This window comes from Eretmochelys imbricata, chromosome 6 (genome assembly GCF_965152235.1).
Source record: "Eretmochelys imbricata isolate rEreImb1 chromosome 6, rEreImb1.hap1, whole genome shotgun sequence".
NCBI lineage: Eukaryota > Metazoa > Chordata > Testudines > Cheloniidae > Eretmochelys > Eretmochelys imbricata.
Genome location: NC_135577.1, coordinates 74,626,101 through 74,652,383, shown reverse-complemented (window position 1 = coordinate 74,652,383; position 26,283 = coordinate 74,626,101). Strand labels below are relative to the sequence as shown.

The following is a 26,283-nucleotide window of genomic DNA, read 5'->3' as shown; positions in this document are numbered from 1 at the left end:
TTTGGAGAACATTGCAACAATGACTCAAGTATTCAAACAATAAGTAAAACACCTGCTCCACAGTATCTTGGGCAGGGGCCAGGCCAATTCGGGGTCCCTTGAAAAATCTCCCCCCACCACAGCCCTGGGGCTGGAGGAGCTCTTGCTCCCCACCACAGCTGGAGCAGGGGTACAGAGCTTTTCCGGTCGTGGGGCTGCAGCTGAGGAGGAGAAAGGAGTGAGTGGGGGGAAGGGTATGGGGGGAGTGGGGGCAGGGCCATGGGGAAGGAGTGGGGCTGTGGGGGAAGGAGAGGAATGGGTGAGGGGCTCTGGACTTGGAGCTTCTGCCAAGGTCGAGAGCTCTGCCACGGTCCCCGTGGGGGCTGAGAGCTCAACCCCAGCTGGGGCCAAGCTCTCTTCCCCCCCTCTGTTGCCCTGACCAAGCTCTGATCCTGGGCCACAGGCTGGCTGAGACCAGAGACTGTGGGTGTGGTCTCGGCCAGAAGAGGTGAGGCAGGAGGCTAGCCTCCCCAAGATTCACCCACCGCCCATGGAGCCAGGGGACTAGATTCTGGGTCTTCCATCTCCCAGGTGAGAGCTCTGACTACCAAGTTATGGATTTATTCTTGTGCTTGCTGTCTTTCTTTCTGGCCCAATGTTGAAGCTGTTCTGCTGTGGATAAATAATGAAAGAATCATCAGGCGAGAGGGAAGGATGAGCTTCTTGCTAAAAATGGCATAGGTACCTAACACCAAGAGAGGGTTTGCAGCTGAAAATTCCAAGAGGAGAGAGGTGCTTGCCTGGACTTAGGTACCCATCTCCAAGAGAAGGGTAGGACCACGAACATAACTCACATTGGCTAGTTTAGGTGAGGTGCCACCTAGTGTCCTGGCTTTTGTGAATCCCATTCTGAGGCACCTCTCTCTCCCCATTCATAATATTCGGCACCTAGGCAGTGAACTCAGGCTTTGCGAATCCCAGTAATTTTCTAAGTGCCTAAAAGCCATTCTGAATCTAGACCAGTGTTTCTTATATTGTTTAATTAAGAAACTAAGGTTTGTAATGGGGTCTCCAAAACCCACACAGGGCTAGGACTCAAAGAGGTTAATGGCCAAGCTTAGAAAGATGGGATGCATTTGGCTCCTGTTAGAAATGTCATGCATTCACCTGGATGGAATAATCAGGAGGGGAAATACTGATAAAGGGGAAGAAGCAGCCTTTAGAAAGTTGAAGGCCTTGATAAAGGAAAGGCTCTTTTTTTGGCGGGGGGAGGAGTAATCCTGGAGAAAATTGGATTCTACAGGCCTGAGAGCTATAACCTGATCAGAAGAGAGGAGGAGCAGTGGGGCTTCCCTAGGTGATGTTCAGGCCACAGGCTGCTCATCCACTTAGCGAGTGGAAAGACTGGCCAGATTTCCCCAAGATGAAGCATATCCTGGGGACTCATCGTACAGTGTGTCTCCCACCCCGAGCTGTGTTCACAAACTGAAAGTCTGGTGAATGGGAGAAATTCTTCAGACCTCCATAAGGAAAACCTGGGGAAGAACTCAAGTCGGATGGGGTTTATTGTCTTTCTGGAACTGACAATGGTCTGTACCTGGCATGGGGTTCGGCCCTTGACCTGAATCTTTGGATTACTGGTTTGATAAAAGAGGGTTTTCCTCGAGCCCTACCCTGGGTCTGTTTTTCCTTCTGTTTCCTGTTATTTCCAGTCATCCCTTTCTCAGTGTGACTACTGTGTGAGGCCTAAAGAAATATAAAATGGCCAGAATAAGTGCTAGAGGCATTTAGTTAATTTAAAATAAAGAATAAAAATTAATGTTTAATATACAGAGTTAAAAAGAGTGAGATAATATGAAACAATTGAGAACTTTTTTGAAATTATTGATGTTCATGAAAAAAATACTCAGAATATCATAAAAACCTTTTATAACTAAACAAATTTCAGCTTGTGGTATATAGACATAATGGAAAAATGTCTCAGCATTTAAAACTTGCATTGTGGATGAAGCCCCCAAGATTGGACAACATGACAATGAATCCACAAGGGCAGGAAATGAATAGTTAGCACATGAAATGGAGGTGTCATGATCCAGATCTGTCCATCCATCTCACCACTAATGGAATATTTCTTGGTGTGTTTTAGTGCTCCCACTCTTGGGCACAGCTAAATTAGGAAACGCAAAAGCACAAGAAAATGAAAGAATAAGAGTTTGTTAAATATTCTGAAGCTTCAGTTCAAGAATGTGTGGTGGTTTGGGTTGGTTCTTATTTTATCCAAACTATTTGACCCTTCCCTGGACACAAATGGCTACTTTCTCCAGGAAAGAGTATTCATATCTTATAACTTTCCATTGTCTTTTTTTATATATAAAAAACGTTGGGGCAGGAGGGAAGAAAGAGTGGAAAGGAGGGAAATTAAATACAATTCCTCTAAGTTTAAATAGTGTTAAGGTTTTATCACAAACCAGCAAGAGCTGAGAAATTTTGGTTTTACAATTGACTGTCCTTAATTCATGTTTTCTGAAGCTTTCCAGTCTCTCTCCTGTTGGTAGTGCTAAAGTCTGTATATGAAATTATCTTTCTAACTAGCAAGAAGGAATGTGAATTAAGTTTCTCTACTTTAACCTAAGAGGTTCTCTTCCAAATAAACCCTACAAAACAAGTCTAACCAAAACCCCATTCTTTCTGGATCTTGTTAATGCATTCTGGTGGCCTTGGATTGATTTCTAATTCTTCTCTCATTCTCTCCTTACCAAAATCCCACAAAATTTAGTAAATTTGGCAGTCCTAGAGCATTCTTAACTGAAATGAAGATGAATGAGCATAAAAAACAAACTTTTTCTCACTTCCACAGTGGGGAGGAGAAAGGGTGAATCCTTTTTGAAACACATTTTTAAAAAGTTAGTTCTCCAGCAGCAGAAGGGAAATTGACTGCAATGTAACAATCTGTGAACATCATTAGACTTCGTACAGTTACCTTCATAAAAGGACTTTTTCAGTCCTTTATAAAAACAAAGGGGCTGATTTCTCTCCTCATTTACCTCTGAATAAATCAAGAGCAATATTATTAAGATCAACAGAATACAGCAGTGTTACTGAGAGCAGAATCTGGCCCATGAAACTTAAGACTGCTGCTGTACTCGGGATGGACAAACTGAAGAATAAATTTTCTGAATAGCACAGATATCCCCTGTGTTTGGCAAGGTAAATATTTCTAAATACGTTCATGCAGATACATATTCTGCTGTCTACTTCTTCTATCCAAGAGGGCCTCAGGAATTGCCTGTTACCACTGGCCCTTTAAATGGTACTCTGGTCATTATGCTCTGAATGCACTGGGGAATTGAGAAGCTTGCTAAAGTTCTGGTTTTGTAGATTGTACCTGAAGCTCTATTCTTATTCTTCATCAAAATCTTCATCCCTCACCCGTGTGCACCAATTTTTCCTCCACCATAGGCTGCCAATGGCATTGTTGCCAACCCCATGCTACATTCTTCTGGTGCTGTAGAACCCTTGCAGTTTCTGTTACTGTCCAACATCTGGAGGTGGTGTTTTCAGAAGTCATATCATGGTTCATAGTTATCTGTGGTGGATGCACTGCAGATAGGGAGTATTTATATCATGTTTCACATGCAACCAGTATTTCAGAGACATGTTAGCCAAGGGCTAAGTCATTCCTTCTGCAGCAGCAGGGATAAAAACACAGTGGATCCCTGTCTGAAGGTAGGAGTGCTGCTTCAGCTGCTTTCCCCCTAGAACCCTGCTCTTGCTTCCCCCCTAGGACCCTGGTAGCTTCATTGTGGGCAGGAGCAGGCTGTGACCCTGGAACTGGGGCTGGAGAGGGGAAACGGGTACTCTCTGCATGTTCTCCCCAGAAAAGCATGTGGTGTCCACTTTTCCATGATGTGGAGTCCCTACTAAGGAGGGAGTCCATGGAAAGCAGCCAATTTAGAAGTTGTGCTGGATCCATGCTGCCAGGGAGTTGGGAAGGGACATGGAGAGCTGTGAGAGTGTGGCAGTATGTGGTCTTTGCTGGTGTTGCACAACCTTAGAGCTGAGTGGAAATCCAAGGTCAGTGGCTTTGAGAACTAAATATCCGTTTATGTGGGGTATGTGGGATACCCCCTAAGGGAATGATACTGAGGAAAAACTGCAACGGAAACTTTATGGAACTTCTTATTCCCTACATAGATTCCCCCCCCCCCACCCGAGTAAGGGGATCTGAGCACAACTAGATGTTATTTTGTACCACTAAGAGTTAGTGCTTGCTGGAGCTGGTTCAGTAGCTTTCATCTGTACTTTATATTGACTTCTATTTTTCTAACTACTGAATGTACATGTAAGAAAAACAACTAGCATGTCTAGTTTCTCTGAATGTACACAAACAGAACATACACACAGATACTGTTTACATGTTTATATATGGGCTCACTCTGCAGAATTTAATCTCATAAAGTTTAGGGCCAACTGGAAAATTACAAATCCAGGTTCAGATTTTAACACTCACAAAACTTGAGTGCTTGAAACCAGGGTTCTGGTTTTTCCCTTCGCTAATTTCCACTCGCTATTGATCAGAATTGATTTTGCAGAAAAATATGAATTTCTTTGTTTGTACAACTCTTTGAATATAAAACACTATGTAATTGATAGTATTACTATTATATTCTGTTTCCATAGCATGTAATCATTTGCAAAAGGGTTTACTCACAAGACTTGCCTTTAAATGTTGCATAATTAATTGTTAGGGGTGAGAGAACATCCTGGTGTTTTGGCTTTGCAAAACCTCTAGTGTTTTTTTTATTTTTTTAGTTTTGAGTTTCAAATTCTGTTAAACTTTTGAGTTTTGCCAGACACTTTTTCTCTTAAATTAAACCAGAGTTTTTAAAGGAAAATGTAATTGCTTCCTCACCCCATGTATTTGTAGCTAAACGGAATCTTGTGTTATGCAAACAATAGCGATTCTTGCCTGAAAGTAATTTGTGCCTTGCTTGTAGAACTAACCAGGGACATGAAATAAAGACCTGTGGCAGCTCAGGATTTGCACTTGAAATCCTGAATAGACTGAGCTGAGTGGAACTGAAACCTCAAATGATTATTTTTCTGTCATAACTTCAAGTTCTAAATATAGAACGCTCTATTATTAAGAGGGTCCTAAACTTGACAAAACAAGTTCTCCACTCCCCACTTTATATTTTGACTGTTATACAGAAACAGTGATGATAGATTTGATTGTCCATGGTAATGTTTGTAGTCCTCCACCCATAAGCTGATATCAGCTAACGTAATTTCAGGACTGATGAATAAATGTGACGACTGATGCTTGTTACCTGCTTCTACACTGGTAAACTACAACAGTACTGAAAAATTTGATGCATTCTGTCTTACTCTGCCTTTGGACATGGTATGGAATGTTCCAGGTTGGCAAATTAGCTTCACATTCACCATAGTACCAGTAGAGGTACACAACAGGGAAAGCACTGAGATGCCATGTGGCTATAAAAAATGATCGGCCCTCCTAATAAGTCATTAGATAATCCTATTTGTGGAGTCATGAAGTGAGAGGCCGTGATCGCCCTAAAACCCAACTAGCTGCTTGAAAAGACTGTGGTTCCTAAATGACTTCTTTAGCTATTTGCAGTGTAATATTTCTTCAGACACATGTTGTAGTACTGTACAAAGACCTTGGTTATGTAGAGTTCTCTATCTTCCTTGAATATTTTCCCTCTTCCTTTCTAGGTCCAGAACTATCTCTAAAGAATCATTGCTGCAGTAAAGGAAATGATTAAAATTCCTCAGAGAAAGGTAAATATTGGTTTTAAATGTAGGATCAGAATGAATTTAGATTTTACAACCTACAGGACTCATCATCCAACACTCTCCATAGTAGCATTTCAGTTCCCCAGAAAGAATATTTGTCAGTAGAAATATATTATTTTGCCAGGAAATAACTGATTTTGAGTTATTAGATTCCAGCTGTAGCTGAGGCAGGGAGGACAGGAAGCATTCACAGTTCACTGTAAATTTACCACAAGATTTTCCTAATCCTCCATTTCCAAAGGTAATGTAAATGATGGATTGCAGAAACTGAACTACAGGTGCAAAGATGTGGGGCCCTCCATTAAACAGTGTTTTGGTTTTTTTTTTCTCTCCTGCTGGTCAGCTGAGCTCACTGTGAGCACAGGAATTTCATTCTAACCTCCCACAGCTCAGTTGGAAAGAATCATTTGCACAGTTATATTTTGAAATAGTTTTGTCTAGTTTCATATTAACCCTACTAAATAAGATGCATGTTAGATATTAATTCAAGCTGGGGGGTATGTTCTCTTCTTGTTGAGTGCACATAACTTCACTCATTACTAAACAAAGTCTGGCCTAGACCAAAATCATAGATCAAAACGCCTCTGAGCTCAGGGAAGTTCAGATCCAAACTTTGTGTTCATATACTCATTGAGAGAACACTAGACTTCAAATATATATATATATATATATATATATATATATATATATATATATAATAGAAAATTCAAACTGGAAAAAATTAGTCTTCAGCAGGGGTGGGCAAACTTTTTTTTTGGCCCGAGGGCCACGTTGGGATTGCAAAATTTTATGGAGGGCCAGGTAGGGAAGGCTATGCCTCTCCAGACAGCCTGGACCCCGCCCCCTCCCACTTCCCACCCCCAACTGACCCCCGCAGAAATCCCGACCCATCCAACCCCCCTCCTTGTCCCCTGACCGCCCCCTCCCGGGACCCCTGCCCCTAATCGCCCCCCGGGACCCCAGCCCCTATCCAACCCTCCCCGGTCCTCATCTCCTGACTGCCCCCCCCGAACCTCCGCCCCATCCAACCACCCCCTGCTCCCTGTCCCCTGACTTCCCCCTGGGACCCCCTACCCGTTACTCAGAGCAGCAGGAACTCGCGGCCACGCCGGCGTCAGTTCGGCCAGAGCGCTGGTGGCATAGTGCGCTGAGGCTGTGGGGGAGGGGGGAACAGAAGGGGAAGGGCCGGGGGCTAGCCTCCCGGGCCGGGGGCTAGCTTCCCTGGCCGGGAGCTCAAGGGCTGGGTCGGACGGTCCTGCGGGTCGGATGTGGCCCGTGGGCCATAGTTTGCCCACCTCTGGTCTACAGTGTATTAATTCCTGGAGCTGGCTGAAAATTTTTCATCAAAAATTTTTTTTTTCAACAGAATAGTAGGTTTTTGACTAAACAAAACTTTCCAAGTGTCTGCTTTCAGCCCAAAGAGGGGAAAAACCCCATTTTGAAATGCTGCTGCAATGACTCATGGGAGTTGTAGTTCAGGTGCCTCAGACCTCTATTCTTCTCTGTTGGTTGGGTTTCTCAGGCAGTCTTTATCTCCAATTTTTGTTTTTCTGTGGGGAAAAAAACACATTCCCTGACCAGCGGCCATTCATGTCTAATTTACCAGTTCAAATTCCACCCTGGTCAGCAGTAACTGAAAGATGTTAATATCTAATAGTTGTCAGGTGACTTTTGTGCAATGAGTTTGTTGATCCAGTTAGAACTGGACAATTGCTATCCTGAACACCCTTCTCTACACAATTAATACTTGATAGCAGTTTTAGCAGAGAAGCCTGGGACTGAATGGACCATGGAGACTGAACTAACTTCTCATCTAACTTCTCATCTTCTCATCCTCAGCCCGCTAGGTCAGGGATGAGGTATATTAGTGGAACAATGTGAAGGGGTGTTCACTGCTGCTGCCCGTGCTGTGTATGATCTATGGAGAAATAGACACCTTCATTCTTCAGGTTCTGACAAATCAGCACTTTTAAAATGAGTTATTACACTCACAGAAAAAGTTTTAAATAAATAGTGATGACTGTTGGCAAACATCCTGCTGCTCAGGTCTGTCGAAAACTTTGACAAAATGAGCTGGAGCCTTCTGAGTTAAAGAAGTAAGCCCTAGCTGTGAGAAAATAACAGGCTGCAGAGTGGCTGCGACAAATACTGAAGACAGTCGTGCTGACCACACAAACTAGATCTTTGTATTACTCAAGGCAATGGAAAGTCCAGCCCATTGTTCTTTTCATGGTATAGTAATGAAGTTACATCACTTGCAAAACCTGATGAGAAAGTGAGAAACAATGGGATGCACCCATTTTTGGAAGGCTGTGCTCGTCTTTGCTAAAGGGAAATAGATTATGTGAGGGCAAACTTTCCTTTAGTCACTTTATTTCCATATTAGATGGTCTTTCAGAGCCAGTGTTGTCCTCATGATTTTTTGAACACTTGGAAGGTGTCAGTTTTTATCTTCCATATTATCTTATGTCTTAGAATCATAGAACTGGAAGGGACCTCATGAGGTCATCTAGTCCAGTCCCCTGCACTCAAGGCAGGACTAAGTATTATCTAGACCATCTCTGACAGGTTTGTCCAACCTGCTCTTAAAAATCCCCAAAGATGGAGATTCCACCACCTCCCTAAGCAATTTATTCTGGTGCTTAACCACTTTGACAGGAAGTTTTTCCTAATGGCCAACCTAAACTGACCTTGTTGCAATTTAAGCCCATTGCTTCTTGTCTGATTCTCAGAGGTTAAGAACAATTTTTCTCCCTCTTCCTTGTAACAGCATGTTATGTACTTGAAAACTGTTATCGTATCCCCTCTCAGTCTTCTGTTCTCCAGACTAAACAAACCCAATTTTTTCAATCTTCTCTCATAGGTCATGTTTTCTAGACCTTTAATCATTTTTGTTGCTCTTCTCTGGACTTTCTGCAATTTGTCCATATCTTTCCTGAAATGTGGCGGCGCCCAGAACTGGACCCAATACTCCAGCTGAGGCCTAATCAGTGTGGAGTGGAGCAGAAGAATTACTTCTTGTGTCTTGCTTACAATATTCCTGCTAATACATCCCAGAAGGATGTTTGCTTTTTTTGCGACAGCGTTACACTGTTGACTCATATTTAGCTTGTGATCCACTATGACCCCCAAATCCCTTTCTGCAGTACTCCTTCCTGGCACTCATTTCCCATTTTCTATGTGTGCAACTGATTGTTCCTTCCTAAGTGGAGTACTTTGCATTTGTTCTTATTGAATGTCATCCTATTTACTTCAGACCATTTCTCCAGTTTGTCCAGATCATTTTGAATTTTAATCCTGTCTTCCAAAGCACTTGCAACTCCTCCCAGCTTGGTATTATCTGCAAACTTTATAAGTGTACTCTCTATGCCATTATCTAAATCATTGATGAAGATATTGAACAGAACCGGGCCCAGAACAGATCCCTGTGGGACCCCACTCATTATGTCCTTCCAGCATGACTGTGAACCACTGATAATTACTCTTTGAGAACGATTTTCCAACCAGTTATGCATCCAACTTGTAGTAGCTCCATCTAGGTTGTATTTTCGTAGTTTATGAGAAGATCATGCGAGAGAGTATCAAAAACCTTACTAAAGTCAAGATATACCACATCTACCGCTTCCCCCCATCTCAAGGCTTGTTACCCTGTCAAAGAAAGCTGTCAGGCTGGTTTGACACGATTTGTTCTTGACAAGTCCATAATAAGGTTATTTATCACCTTATTATCTTCTAGGTGTTTGCAAATTGATTGCTTAATTATTTGCTCCATTATCTTTCCGGGTACAGAAGTTAAGCTGACTAGTCTGTAATTCCCTAGGTTGTCCTTATTTCCCTTTTTATAGATGGGCACAAAATTTGCCCTTTTCCAGTTTTCTGGAATGTCTCCCGTCTTCCATGACTTTTCAAAGATAATTGCTGATATCTCAGATAGGATGCATTTCATCAGGCCCTGGTGATTTGAAGACATCTTAGTGAAGTGACTTGTGTAGTGTTTGTCTTAGCTGTAATTAGTACATGGATTTACTCCTTTTTGAATGAGAAGAACAGCTGGATCTTTTTTTCTTAAGGAAATAACATGCTATTAGAGGTAAGAGATGCATCTCCAATATAATCTTCATGAAATAATATTTTCTTCCTGGGCAGCAAAATTCATGCTAAAATATTTGCACTTGAAAAGCAAGAGGAAAATAAAGTAAGGAACCTAAGGCTCTCCAGCTTTTCTTGGAGCTTGTGGAGGGGTGTGATTTTTTTTTTTTTTAATTGCAGTTCAACTACCTCATTTATCCAATTCAGTTCTGCAATATTTTCCACTTCCTTTAGCTGAAAATCATTAATATTAATCCTCAGCTCAATTTACTGTATACCCAAAAATTCAATGTGAATGAAAGAATCTGGATCTCCATAACTCACACATCCTTCCCAGTCTGCATATGAGATGGGTGGGGTTTTTTTATGCCACCTTTCAGTTTATTTTTGTTAGAGGCACTAATTCCTAAAAAAAAAAAAAAAGTGACTTTAGGGCTAATAAATGGTACCAGATCAAAAGCACTACAGGCTGGCATTCTGTGTTTATCCACATATAGGTATGCACATCGGCGATGCAAGCTTCTATCTTCTCCTCAACCCTTATTGAGATGGACAGTTTCTAGGGGTGAGTTCATTTCCCATGCTCAGTCAGTCTTCTTGGTCTCTTTGTCGAGACTGCCAACAAAGATGCTAATTGTGATAAGAATACCTGTGTACTAGAAGTTACGTTAAGTTACTCATTTCTCATAACTCTTTTCTCCAAGGATCTCAAAGCACTTAATCATGTTTTTATCAATGGCATGATTTTATAGATGAGGGAGCAGAGGCAAACATCTTGTGAGTTGCCTAAAGTGGAAATGCAAAATTGGGAATGGACTTCCAATCCCTGTTGTGCTCCCTAGGCAACTTCATCGCTTAAACAACCCTTACATAGTAACAATTTCAGTTACTTCTAACCTGGACTGGATTGACCTAGAAATGATAGACTCTGTACCCTGTTACCCTTCTGCTGAGTTACTTATATCAAGGAAACATAAAGTTGAGACCTCTGAGTTGCCATTATTTGTGCTGCTTAAATTCCTTGGCCTAGCAGGTGCGGTATAACAACATGGCTGTTAATTTCCTCCATGATACTGTTTTTGTGACTGAGGCATTAGACTAGGAGACCCAAGATTGATTTCCCAGCTCTTACTGAGTTTGCGTGATTTGAGCCAGATTCCTTAATCTCCCTGTGCCTCAGATCCTCATCTCTAAAACAGGAAAAATAACTTATTTTCTCTGGGTAAATTCTTATATCTGTGACTATCAGATGGTCTCATAAAGCTGTTGCAAAGAAGTAGTCCCATATTACTATCTGTATTATATAAAGTCAGTGCTACTTATCAGATGTCAGAATGATAGTGATACCACTTAATGGTATTAATCGTTAAAAAAATGTTTTTAAGTCAAAGTGTAGTTTGGAGTTCTGCCAATTTTGCTTATTTTTGGAGCAGAGCAATAGACTTCTGTAATTATTTTAATATTCTGAAACTTTCCCTACTTTTCTTTACTTATATTCGCATCCCTAAGAAGCAACCACTGGAAGGACAGGAGGAGGCTAGGAGGGGACATATAGTATTCCCTTGAAGTTTTTGACTATCCCACTGATATCCACTTCAGACTGGTTTCAGGAATCTTGTATTTTCACTTCTGGTCTCCCCACATCACCTCCTTCAAATAATTTTGAAGCTGCACCTCTGCCAGGAAAGGGTCCCTTTCTGATTCTTCAAATAGCCAACAATATTGAGACATGTGTAGCTGGGAATGTATGCCAACGTTCATACCAACATTATCCGGTAGGTGGCACCAACACACAGTTAAAATTAAAGGAAAACATTCCCTGAACTTTACTATGTAAGATAGGTCATTTTAGAAGCAGTATTTTCATAAGGGGCTCTTCAGTACACAGAGTCCAGTGTGCAGACTGTTTTGTTTAGGACTCCAGTTGGCAGTGCCAGTGAAAGTCCAAAGATTCTAACTTTGGAGCTGCTGCCTGAAGATTGTCTGTACTGAGATCAATAACTCCCCACCCCCCTTTCCCATTGTCTGTCCTGGGTAATAGTATTTAAGGTTGACTGGTGTTGGCAAACTCTGGAAAAACAATTTGGGTTGTACATTCAGAATGCACAAGAACCTGAATTAATTTGAAAATATTTCTTCTTTCAAAATTTCCAATGAAAATCCACCAAATGTAATTTAAAATGATGATCTAAATATTAATTGAATAAAAATAAACATAAAATACTCTCCCTTTCATCCAGCCCCCCAAATAACCAACAAGAAACAAATGTAACTAATCAGCTCATCAATCCACTCACTACAGGAGCATGTCTCCTGCCTCCAAAGCATTTCTACTTTCCCATGGGTTCACAGATGTCTTCCCTTTATACCATATCTACTCCTGCCCATTATGGGCTTTTGTCATTTTTTGTTGTATTCTTTCTCTGACTTATGGCTTGATCCTGGCAGGTGCCAAGCACATCAGCTTATGAGAGGCCATCAGCCCTTAGCTCCTACTGATGTTAATGGAAGTTGAGGGAGTTCAGGATCAAACCAGTTCATTTTAAGTTCCAAGGAGCATGAGTAGGGATTTCTTTTTCTTGTGGAGTTCCATGTGCAGCTATGGTTTTACATCAATATGTATTAATAAAAGTAATGGTATTCATCTAAAGCTAAATATGGCTGGTATTTCTATTAGTGTTTACTGTTTTTCTTTGCCTTTTAATTCCCCAGGCCTTGAAATGCTATTTGATTCAGGGATTTTGTTTTTAAAATTAGAACTGGTCGCCTGTGGTATTTCCACCATCTTGGATTTGAAATACCATGGGAACACTAGATCTGTGTTTCTGCTGTGTAAATGAATCCCTAAGGCAATAGAAAATCTTCTGAAAAATGTAAATGCAAATATTTGAAATACAATTATTAGACCCTGCCTCCCCCTAAAAGCAACATGCAACTTTTTATTGAAATGATTTTTTTCTTTTTAAATGCAATTTTTCTTTAGCAATATACCAGAAAATAGAGTGTGGTCATTGGAGGTTTTTGGGGCAAGAAAACCTGCGATTTAAGTTTTAAAAATGTTTCCTAAGCACACCCAGAAGTTACAAGAGCCAGACTGAATTTGCAAATGGATGAAGTTCCATTATAATTGCAGTACTTCAATAACAAATTTTATGCTGATTATGTGGCTCAGGATTTGAGATGCTGGGATGCCCCCATGGAAATATTGATACCTCCAAACTTGGATGTACTTGACTGACCCTGGGGAGAAGCCCACTTAGAAAACAAATATTCAGATCCTATGATGAGGTCCATTGAAATGCCTACAAATAAAAGAAAATGGAGATATTTGGCAATAGCCCTTTCACTTTACAGTATCAACAATGGTGTATCTCTTGCTATCATTCCGAGAGAGAGAGATGTGACTGCACATATTACATTGGACGTTCTAAGGGCCAATCCTGCTCTTATTGAAGATCATGCCAGTTTTTTCAAATGCTTCTAGAGAGAGTGGGCTTAGACCCTAGCACTTCTGGGAATTGCACCACAGTAGGACAGTGAATGGGCATTGCACATAGATAAATACTGGATACTGAAATACCTGCACATCCTTAGCTCAGGATTAGAAGAAACAATCACTTGTGACATGTCTGTATACACCCCACAAGAAGTCTGTGCCAGACAGAGCTAGGAATACAACAGATCTCAGACCTAGTCCTGTTCCTTACATCTAAGACCATCTTTGTTTTCCCTGATGAAATCCGTTTTGGTAGACTCAGCAGCTAGGTCAATGCGTTCCACTTTCCCAGCATCATTATGTGTTAGTTTATAAGCTCGTCTGAGCCGGGGCAGTACCTTTAATGTGTAAAGCTTACATGCTGCAAACATTAAAGTGTTTGTAAAGGTTCTAGTGCAATTGGGCCATGATCATGAGTAAGGCCTCTTGGGGACTAGTGCAATACAAATACCCATCACCATTGTATTGGTCACTGAATTGGCCAGGAGACTGAACTATCCTCTTGGTTATAGTGATGGTTCTTCCAGAGCAAAGTTGAAGCACATTATTAGATATGGGGAAATCTCTCACTACCACTACAGGACAGAGGCTTTCTCCAGGGCTGTTGAGCCAGCATATTTTCCCAGCTCTAAATGAAATTCATTTTAAACATTACTTGTCATACCAAAGCTGACAGTTTAAAGACACCATCATGAAGAGAGCTGCCTCTCACGGTTCCATTAAATAACCCAAACCTTGTATTTATTTTATGGATTTATTCCTATTGAGCCATGTAATCTTCTGCACAATAGTGTTATTGTAATAGCATCCAAAATGTGCTATGTGCTGTGCAGACATGAGTAAATATGGTACCTGCCCCGAGGAGTTTATAAGCTAGCAATTGTTAGACTGCATATGAAATTTTGTCTTCCAAGGGGAGTTGCTAAAATCCTCAGTCAATCAAATGATCTGATTGTTTTGGACAGACGTTGCTGGATGAATTGTAATCAATGAGATAAAGTCACAGCTTTCCATGGGGGGAAAATGTGGTGTTGAAAAGGAGGCAAGTGTGAGACATAGAGCATATAGCATGTAACACTCACAGCACCTGGGCATTGATAGGGATAGTCTATTTTTTTCCCCTCTTGGCATTGTACATTTGTTTTGAAAAATATGCCAGAAGGTGGGAATAAATTTTGCCCCTTCTCCACAAGTGCTGTAGGCCCTCTTGCGTGAGACCCAGTATGATTCTGCTGTGTGTACACGTAGGGACAAAGATCTGGGTGACCTGCAGAAGCCACAGGGGAGGCATACTACTGAAGTGTTGGAGAGGGAACAAGATCTAGTTATTTGATATAGGGAGTTGGAGTCAAGAACACTTGGGTTCTTGATGCTCTATTATGTACATTGGGCAAGTCATTTGGTCTTGCTTCTGATTTTACACCTACTTTACAGCATTGTAACTCTACTACTGACTTCAGTGAGTTACTCCTGGTATACACTAGAGAAATTGGAATCATAATCAAGTGCTCTGTATCTCTTTCTCCATGTGCAAAATTGGAATGTTAATACTAGAAGTAGGCTTGGAGTCATGTCTGAATACGCCAAACTCAAGGAATGAATCTAAACTTTGTAGCACAGATGTAACTCTAATTAGGACTCACTTCCTTTTATCACGTGGGTGTTGTGGTTGGTATTAATTAATCTTTCCCAGACTTTTTGAGGCTGTAAATTTCTATATACCAGAAGTATTGTACTAGCTAAAATGAACTGTTACCCCAAGGCACCTCCAATCAACATCATTCCTTTTTGAACTGGTTTTATGGAACTGCTGTGAAAACAAGTTGTTTTCTGTGAGTGTCTCAGATGCAAAAAGCAGCAGGATTGGCATCCATACATGCCATGCCAGGGATTGTGGCCTTTTCAATAACTAGGTTACATTGTGTTTGTAGTTTTAGAAGTTAATATATAGAATAAATGATAGACCCTGAAGTACAAAGACCTATAAATACTATACATTGAGAGTTCTAATGACATCAAAATTAGCTACAAGAGCAAAGTTCAAGGTCTTTTTGTTGTCACCAGAACCTCATGATTATAGTCTTGTTCACAGTCTCTTCCTGTTTCATATGTTTAATTTTTTTTTATATAATACATGGATCTGGTTAGCAATTTTAGTGAAAAACAGTTTTCTAACAGAGAAATATTGTGTTACAACTAAAATTCTAACTATATTGTCTGTTTTTATAGAGAGGCTTAACTAATGGTAATTGGAATCAAGTGTACTTGACTGAATATGACAGTTCTGTCTACAAGGAATTAGTGTCTCAGCACAGTCCCTTTACGTTTAATACTCTCAGAAACAAAAAAATTAGAGAAGGAAAGACCTGCTAAATCCTGTATTCTAGCCCACTTCCAGTGTAGAATGTTTCTTATAGCACATTTTCTAGTGCCCTTTCCTATCTTACTGTCAATGTAAAGAGAGAGCATTTTTATGGGATACATCCCAAGTAGTTGACCAAATTTCAATACAACTGAGTCCAAACCCTTATTCCTGACTTGGCCTAGAACCTGAACCCCAAATTATAGTCTGTGTCTAATCTGGTGCCATCTATGAACACTATCTCTTTGGCCAATTTCTACTGCATTTATGGACATGAGGAGAGTAATTGTTGGTCAGCTATAATGGTCTGAGTTTCAGATCAGTAGCTGAATGACAGGCACATGCCAACACTGCAAACAAACCAAAATTTAGGCATGAAAGCAAATGATCAAGCCTAGCTTCTGCATTGCATATTTGAGATAATGTGGACACACTTAAAAGTTCATCCTGGCTTTAAAGATAGTACTGGTTCTAGTGGTGTATTCTCCATTGAAGTACATGAAACATGGTTGGAATCAGTAATACTTCTAATACTGGAATGAACTTTTTAAATGTGCCCACTGTAAAATCTGTTTTACCCTAACAAATGTAAGAACCACACCCCATATTTTCCAATCTTGTAAACATCAATTCCATGTTTATTTTAACTTTACACTCTCCTTGTAATACCTGCTGCTTTGTGCCCTGAGTGACTCATGATTTTGAAAGACAGAGGAACCTGCCTAATGCTATATGCACATTTAAAAGAAACAAACCCACATGATTTTAGCAGTCAGATTTATAAAAAACAGCAGCTTGAGTGTAATTATCGCCTCTTGTCCTTTGCCTTCTGTGTTTCAACTTATGTGAGATGGGAGACTCGAAAGAAGAATTGTACTGAGGACCAAAGCTGTGAGTGCCCCTGTCAAAACAGGTTAAGAATTTGAGATGTGAAATGGAACATAAGAGCTACAGTTCAGAGTCTGCCAAAGAATTGCTGTTTTGTCTCTTTCATTAGGCTCAAAACTGCCATTGTGAGTCCTGCAGGTATCCATTCTCTTCCATGATATTGGGAACTGAGACTAGTGGCGATCATGCCTAATGAGACTGGGTGGATTTAGAAGGGAGAGGTGATATCATTTTAACAGAGAAGTGGAAAACCACCAGTTGCATGGGAGCTAGAAGTGTTCCAGTATTTTAAATCTTTCTTCTTCTTATTTATCTTACCGTGGCACCTCGAGGCCCCAACCCAAATCAAGGCCCCATTGTTCAAACATGTAGACCTTGCTCTGAAGAGCTTACAATCAACGGTTTATGCAGTAGGTAAACAGGGATGGGCAGGGAATGTTAATGCTAAATAAAGGATGGCTGGACAGGCTCAGTTGAGTTCTGATATTTAACTATTCATGCTGTATAAACAGGCCTAGTTCAAATGACTTTTTATGGGACAGATCTGTCCCTTCCCTCTATAGGTGTATATGGCCTAAAAGGCATCAGAATTGGTCAGGCTCTACTGGGAAGGAGAGGCAGAATATGTGGGGACTGTGGAGTGAGTCTGGATTATGCTTTGTAGGAGTCTATCCATGGCACCGCACAAGGGATGTATTTGTGGCATAGCTGCAGTGATATTGGGGTAACATCCATTGATTTCAACAAGTTATGCTGAATTTACACTGGTGTGAGAGGAGATTCAGGTCCAGCATAATTAAAAGCCTGCCTTAGATATGGCACATTTGCTGCTATTTATTACAGTTCAGAAAAGTTGGGAATTATGTTGGTTAATTACAAAAAAAGATAGACAATAGCCCTTTTCACTGGGTGCTAAGGAGGGCTAATATTCAGTCTGTATTACTTAGTGACAACTTAATGGAGCTAAAAAGATTATGCAGCAAGTCCAGCTGTGGATAACTTTTGAGTGCTGCACACAGTTATAGGTTTGTGTCTTGCTATCTTATCCATAACTATAATATTTACTAAACACATAGGTGAGATCACTTATCTGTATATGTAAAAGGCAGTTTATAATAGCTATAAGAAATGCACTTCATGGTGATAACTTATTGAGTGAATAGACCACAAGGCCTTCGGCCTTTTGCCTGTATCATGCTACCCAAGGTTTGCTTTAAAGATGGGCCCATACAAGAATCATTCAGCTGATTCCCTTGTGTGAAGAACTGGGAAAGGTGTGTGTGGGGGGGTGGCTTTATTTAGGGCCATTGTTTTATCTTTCCTGCCTGATTTCTTGTAACTACTTGTTCGATCTAGTTATCCACTCAGGGAGGGTAATATCCCAGAGGTACACTGAGGGGTACATCTCTGTGATATTACCCTTCCTGAATGGTTAGCTGGATCAAATGGGTAGTTAAAATAAATCAGGCAGGAAAGGTTAAACAATGGCCTGGATAAGGAACGTTCCTTCAAACAATAGGATCTGCCCTTCTCTGGCTCTGTGGACCCTTTGGAAAAATAATTCATACTTTGGTTTGGGTAAGCTGCTTCTGTGGTCACTGCACACTGTTCCTGTCCACAAGCTCCTGAATGAGAACTCTTGTGGGTGCCGAGGCCACTGGGCCTGCTAAGCAAAGAGGTTGGCAACCAGGAGCAGTGTAACCAGAGACCCAGACGGAGAGTGGTTGGATTGCTAGATCCCACCCCAAAGTGAGGTGGAGTCAGGGGCCTGACAGGGTCTACTTGTGAGCCTCAGAAAGGGCAGCCCACCCAAGCATTGTGATATCCTGTCTGAAACAATCACTTGTTTGAGATAAAATGGAACCTAGATGTGTAATAATCCCTGGTTTTTCAAAACGAAATCCACACTGAGGTTTGGTAAACCAAAGCCACCCTCCGTTTTGCCCATCTTTATTTGGAATGGCCAATAAAATGCAATAAGCCAAAATCAGAACCATTTTCGAGCAACTGCTTCACCTTTCCCTAGGCCACAGTGATTTGAATGAAATGAAACCTGAATCCACAACCACCCCAGCTTTGGGTTTGGTTTTGTAAAACCCAAACCCAACCCAAATCACTATTAAAATCACTGCCAAGAAGGCACTGCTTTTGTGTTTTTCTTGCATAAGTACTGCTGCACTACACAGTACCAATTTCAGCAATTTGTCTTACAACAGTATATTTAGAATGTGTGCTGTTACTCTGATGGGGAGAAAAAGTTCATCCTACTGTTGGCAAGTGTCATCATAGCCAAAGATTTAGCTCAAGAGTACAAGCTGAAGTGTAACATACTTGTATTTCAAATCATGGTACTGAAATTAAATGCATCCATGATTTATGATAAACATTCCCTGAGGAAATAGTAACTACAAGTACACATGTCACAAAGCGATACTGTAACAGGATATCTTCCTCCGCTAGGTAGAAGAGCATTGTTAACCACTAGACCACATGGCTGTGAATTAATCTTTGTAAAGATTCTAATACCTTACCCATGATATGGTACCGTATCTATTCTATCTGAATGAGAAAAGAGGTGGACACCACTTTTCTCACCTTTCTTAGAAGAGCTCTCTTCTTGAAACTGTGTTGCAAGCATAGTTTTATCTCATTTTTGGAGGGATTACAGAGGATGAGTTTCTTTAATCTTGGGTTGAGTTGTAGTTTTGTTAAAATGAACTGCTTTGATCCATTAGCCCAGGTACTTAACTGGTACAAGTCACAATGGAAGTCTTTCTGTGGAATCGGAATGAATTGTAACTCATTTCTTAGAGACGGGTTTCAGAGTAGCAGCCGTGTTAGTCTGTATTCGCAAAAAGAACAGGAGTACTTGTGGCACCTTAGAGACTGACAAATTTATTTGAGCATAAGCTTTCGTGAGCTACAGCTCACTTCATCGGATGCATTCAGAATTCTCTCCAAATGAAAGCATATATCCATTCTATCTTGCAAAACTCATCTAGGATTATTAGAAAGATTCCTAATAGTAGAAATTTCTTCCAAGGTTAACAGAGCTTGTCTTGTTTCCTGTCCGTTAGCCCCTCACTTCTAGGAGGCCCCCTCCACCGTTTCTGAATTAAGCCTTTGCACATTAGACAGTAATCTCTGATGTGGAATTTTGTCAAGTATTTTCTGAAAATCCAAGTATACAATGTTCACAGCATTCCCTATGTTTGTACTGGCAGCAGCATGCTCAAACAATTCCAACAAGTAAATGAGGCGTGACCTTCCCTTCCTGAAACCACGTTGGCTATCCTTAATTCAAGTTGTGGTTTTCCGACCATTCCTCCATTTGATCTTTTAAAACCATTTCCAAGACTTTCCCCACAACCAATGCGAAACTGCAATAATTAGTCTATAATTTCCTGGTGTGCTGTATCTATACATTCTAAAAATGGCCTTGTGTTGGCTACATGCCATGCTTCCATGAGTTCTTTTCAGTTGTCTGTTAAAAACCTTCAGTTCCTACCAGGGTTTCTGCAGCACTAACTTTTATTAGGCAGTGAGCTACTTGTGTCTTATCAGTCATACAAGTCTGAGAACTGTGCAGTGAAATGTTAAGGAGAAAGCAAAGACAAAATGCTTAGATAATAAATGCATTTTCATTGCAGAATACAAGAATTAATATCAAACAGGTGCTGAAAAATCCTGAATATTGTGATGAAAATTTACATCCATTCAGAGCTGGATGAAACATCCAAAGTTTTGCTTCCTAGATTATTGAGGTTCAACCAATTCTTGGTCCTGGTGAAATCTATGGGAGTCTTACTGTAACAGGTACAGAATTTGCCCAGTTGAAACTACAGATTTCAACAAAAAATTCACAAATTAAGCCCTAGAAGAAAGTGTCCTTTTGATTCCTACTTCTTTCCCCCTTTATTCAGTAGAAATATTGCACAAGCGTGGCAGAGCTCATAGGTCCAAGCCTATAGCAAATTCAAGAAACAATGCGCATTTTGGAGGAAGATCCACTTAGCTGGTAGAAAAGGAGGCATGTGGAAGTAAACAAATAATCATTTTTGGCATAGCAGTCATTCAGCGATGGACAGGAGTGTGGGGACACATCTTTGTCTCTTCATTAATCCAGCCATTATGTTTCCTTTTACCAGTTCTCTCTGCAAAAGAGTGACTAAGCACAGAATATGAGTGACACACTTTTAGGTTTCATCTTTGTATACTGAAGACACAGAAGTGCTTTCCTTCAAAACTGGCCTCTAAGTCATTACTTCAGTAATACTAAATACCATCATTTTTCCTTTGCTGTCATTCTTATTAGCCTGTTGCAGTAAATTTCAAGGACAGAGTAAAAGTCATTCATCCTGAAGAGGTGTATCCTCCTCAGATTGCTGTGTAGTTACCAGTTCTGGCCAAGGGATGGTCATTGATATAATATCAGATATATATGTAAGAAGAGGACATGGCAAACGGAAAAGCATATAGGTGAATAGTGGTTAAAAGTTTTGACTTGTCTTCATCTGTAGACAAGGTGTCTAGCAGCAGCTTTGCTGCCTAATAATTCAGGAAGACAGCACTTTCTTTGTTTTATACTCTGCTACAGGTTTTATTTGCAACCATCAGAGCTAATATATATAGTACTTTGTATATATGAAATTGTTGTGATCAAAGATTGCTTTTGTTTCAGTATACAATGTCTACGGACATTATACACTATAGAGTGCTGATTTCTTCACCTTTTCAGCTCAGTGAGCAATAGTAATTTCCATTGTCCAATGGCCTTTTTCTTTTTCTAGCACTGGCATTGTAGTATACTGATATTTTTTAAATCAGTGGGCCAGCTGATCTGACTCTGGCTGCTTTAGAGACTGAATAATGGCTATTAGATTTGAACAATTTTCTGATTTGTAGAAATAGGCTTTGGTATAGACACAAAGGGCCTGTCAAGTTAAAGAAAGAGAGTCACTTATAAAAACAGGTGAAATGAAGGTTGCTCACAGCAGTGCTAACCCTTCTGGAAAGTGAGACTTGAAAATCAGGGAATGCTCAGTTATGGTGCCGCCACATATTCTATAAAAAATACTTTAGCTTTAAGAGAAACTACAAGACAGAAATTTAAGAAAACCAGGAAATGCACAGTTAAGGTAAAGCTTCCCGCAAAACATACCAAGACAACCTTAATTCTGCCCCTTCATTGTGTCATGAGCAGAGCTGGGAAAAAAATTTAGTTCAAAACTTTTTTTTGGCAAAAATACATATTTGGTGACAATGAAACGTTTTACGTCTCATGTGAATTTCACTAAATTGTTCGTGTGGAAAGCCATACAGCAAAAACAAACCAGAAAGTTGAAATGAAACATTTTGACTTTTCTGTTTGAAAGGACTTCTTGTTTAGAAACTACCTCCAATTCTATCTGTTAGGATATAGATATTCAGGCCTGTCTGTAAAGGCCTACACTCAAAGAATGTAGGTGTATTCTTATCACTTGGCTAGTGATAGAGGTATAAAAGAAAGAATCAAAATCACTGTCTGCTGGTGTAAGGGCCTTCTCTTACTGTGACAGTCTGAGGCCCTGTTCTTAGGCTAAGGCCTTTGGCTAAGCAGCAGAGGCAGCCATAAGCTGAGAAGCAAACAGTCACATCCTCACATTCCAAACTAGACACACTGAAATAAGGTGCTATTCAGCTGTTAGGAATACAATCCTGTCCTGATAGTTCCTATCACCTCCAGAGAAAGGGAAGTGCCTAGAAAATGTAAAAGGAAACTTAGTTTGATAGCATCCTGTCTGGCAAGAACTCACTTATCAATAGCTGGGATGTGAAATCCTCACTTCTGTATTGTCTTGTCATTATAGTTCCCACTTTGCTATTGTTTGTCTGTATAATCTCTGTCTGGTTCTGTGATTGTTCCTGTCTGCTATATAATTAATTTTGCTGGGTGTAAACTAATTAAGATGGTGGGATATAATTGGTTACATAATCATGTTACAATATGTTAGGATTGGTTAGTTAAATTTCAGGAAAATGATTGGTTAAGGTATAGCTAAGCAGAACTCAAGTTTTACTATATAATCTGTAGTCAATGAGGAAGTGACTGGGTGTGGGTGGGGGTGGGCATGTGGGTGCGTGAGATGGGAACAGGGAATGGGGGTAAGAAAATTGGAATCATGTTTTGCTAAAGGGGGAAATGGGAACAGGGAATGGGAGTAAGGAAGTTGGAATCATGTTTGGCTAAGGGTAGGAATGGGAACAGGGACACAGGTGTAAGGCTCTGTGGTGTCAGAGCTGGGAAAGAGGATACTAAGGAAGGAAACTGGAATCATGCTTGCTGGAAGTTCACCCCAATAAACATCGAATTGTTTGCACCTTTGGACTTCGGGTATTGTTGCTGTCTGTTCATGCGAGAAGGACCAGGGAAGTAAGTGGGTGAAGGAATAAGCCCCCTAACATTATCTTTAAAAAATTCCACCTTCTTTAAAATCAAAGTAAAATATTTAATTTTGGGGACTTCTTGGTTTGCCAATAATTTAGTTTTAGATTTGACCTGAAACAACTTTTTTTTTTAACTGAAAATTTATTTGCACAGCTCTAGTCATGATGGACTCCTCTTCAGAGTACCTTATCCCTCCATAACAAACATAGCCATAATAGCAATGTCTCTTACAATAGGGTCCAGTATATTACAAAGTACAAACAGTATGAAGCAAGTGCTTCAAGTAGCCACTTTCTATATGTTTGGGCACATCATGCTCAGGAACAGTATTCAAAAAATAAGATCCCGTGTACTCACAGTTACTGCTCCATAATCTTACGTTTTTGGCTTCAGAAGGGTATCTTTGGAAATATGTATAATGACTTTACTTTCTGGAAGAATACCAGTAGTGGACAATCTCTGAAATTCAGCTTTCACAGGGAAATAGGTCTCCAGATCTGGTTGTCAGTCTGCCTAGAACAAATGTGTTTTTGCAAGTCTTGATCAAGAGGAGGGGACACATGACCTAAGGTGACTGATAAACAGCATGAGAATTTGGCTGAACTCTATCTACATGACACAGTTGCTGCAGTTGAAAACAACAGATGAGAGAGAGTCCTTGGGCCAAATCATGAAATTGTAGGGCAGACCTAGTACAGGCTGAACTCCAACAGAAGTCAGGAAGAGATTTGTCTGAGCAAGAACTGCAGGATTTAATCTCTTAAGAGAGATCTTGGGTTCAGAGGAGTTTTATACCTGAGGACTCTCCCATTATTGTGCTACTAACTGCATGTTGGTAGTATGATGTTTTACAATAGAAAAATAATTAGAACAGAGCTTTGTATATCACATTCTGTGATCAACTGTTGTTTTTTACTTGCAATGAAACAGGAACTGAAGAAAAGCAAAACGCATAGGGAAAATAGCTAATATTTTGGAAAAGTAGAAAATCTTTCTTCTTATTTTTGTGATGGATTAAATTAAAACTCATAGTTGTGCATATGATATGTGCTGGCCTTTCGCTATTGCAAGTTTTCATGTTGCTTGACCCTGTATGAGCTAGCTGGTTGTTTTTTGTTTTGTTTTTGAGCATCAAATTACAATCACTATTCTGAGAGTAGTAGTATAAAGTTTTTTCTAAGTTATTTTTTGAAGGGCTGAATTTGTCTCCTTTTGGCCTATGGATATAGGTGCTAGGCTGTTCCTTTCTATGACTTCTTTTTTTCATTTTACAGTAATAGTAACTTAGTTCTTTTTTAACTGATGCAGAGAGCCCTCTCCTCAGTAACCACACTGGGAATTTTGCCAGAGCAAGGATGTTACAATGAGGACTAGATTTTGTAAAGTCAGAATATGAAAGGGTTTATGTTATGCACTATATATCCTAATGCTGAGTACTTCTTCCCACCCTCTTTTATTCATTTCTCTCTTCTCCTCTCCTGATGCAGTGCTGTAATAGCCCAGTACACAACCTAATAAAATATTGGAATGTAGAATAACAAGCGGCAGATTTGCTATTAAAAAGACATTTGGCATTTTTAAAATGTGTTCAGTATTTTGGATGTCTGGACAGAGTTGATGGCACATTACTATATAGTCCTCTAAAAGTATGTAAAAAGCTTCCTGGCATGTAATATGGTCATGAAATGTGGTCTAGCTTTTAAATTAAGAGATGTGTTTAGCAAAAGAGTTAACTCATCCTAATACTGAGAGAAAAAATATGTGATCCAGATTAGAAATGTGCTGAAACTAGACACTAGCTGAAAACATCTCTGTCCTAATGATGTTTCATACACACTGGGTACGAGAGGTGACCAGACTGAATCCTGCACAATCCCACATTAAAACCACCTGGGAGGAAGAGCACAAATGTTTGTTACTGATCTTTAATCTCTTAGAGAACGAAATAATTCTACTGAAACTGATTTTTCCATCAAGTTTTGAATGACTTTTTTGGTGAATATACTATTTGTTCTGAGGATGTACCTTCTATGACTCTATCTGTCTTGAGCAAAAGATAACAACCCTGTAGTCTTATTATGGGTACATTGGGCAGATCAGAACTGTAGGGCCAAATTCATGGCACTGCACTAGGGTGGCTTAGGGTAGGATTTGACTTGTACTATCCAAGTACAGTTTACTTCATAACTTTTTATCTTAACTTGAAATTTCTAGGTCTCAAAAGAAAGCTATTATGATGCCAGGACTACTGCTCATATGGAATTTACGTGGTTGTCATTGGCTCCTGCTCCTTCTGTAAAAGGTGGTAAAATAAACAGGGAAGTGTAACGGAGGGTGGACTTCATTATTCCATAAACTTCCAGGATTTAAGGCATGATTATGTACGTGTTAACCTGAGCATCACAACAACATAAACAACAGTACAGGCAACTAACAGTAAACCATTGTCAAGATTATTTTTGCCAATTACACTATTAACTGTGGAATTTCAGGCACATGTTTGGATTACCTACCCATTTCAATACTTTCCTGTTGCTGATCTTTTCTAGCAGCAGTTTTTCCAGTTACAAGAATTGCTGGTACTATGCCTGGAGACACTCAGCCTTTAGTTCAGGTAGGAAAAGATTCTGTAAGATAGTTTACATAGCCATATCCTCAGAGGGGCCTGCTGCATAGCGTACCGTTTTAAGGTTTAGCAGGGCACATACCACAGATATCGGATGTAGACCATCTCAAGGGTCTCTCCAGCTGTTTAACTCTTGACATAAACTGTTCCTTCCAGCTCGAGCAGAAAAAATACACATTTGCTTGCCAAAGCTGTGCAAACACATTCAGCTAAATAAAGCTAATCAATTATGTAAAAGACGAGACATTTTAGAAGCAAGAGGTAGAGGAAGGGAAAGGGGCCAGGTTTATTTTTTTCTGTGATCATTTTTGATTAACTGTACATGTGCAATGGAAAAGCAGCTGTTGAGACTGGTATTGTAGTGATGCAAAAACAGGGAATGGCTTTTCCTTTCTTGTTTTGAGAAGTACTGAGATTGTTTGAGATTGTACTCTCAGTGCTGAAATACAAGTAAAATATTTCCAGGAGCACATGCTTTCTCTGTCTGAAGATGGAAGTAGAATTATGGTAGCTTTTTAGTAAGTGGAAATAGTGCTTAGCATTTACATAGCACTTTGAATGGACAAAGTGCTGTTGAAACATTAGATAATGATATT

The 26,283-nt window shown here is 40.1% G+C and overlaps 1 long non-coding RNA gene across 1 annotated transcript; it reads right to left on the bottom strand.

The window, feature by feature from the left end:
• On the bottom strand, positions 1-23,582 carry LOC144265868 (uncharacterized). Its single transcript, XR_013346381.1, has 3 exons — positions 23,419-23,582; positions 1,577-1,725; positions 1-651 (listed from the first exon to the last, which is right to left on the bottom strand). It is a non-coding gene; the product is annotated as an uncharacterized LOC144265868 (long non-coding RNA).
• Positions 23,583-26,283: the final 2,701 nt, after the last annotated feature.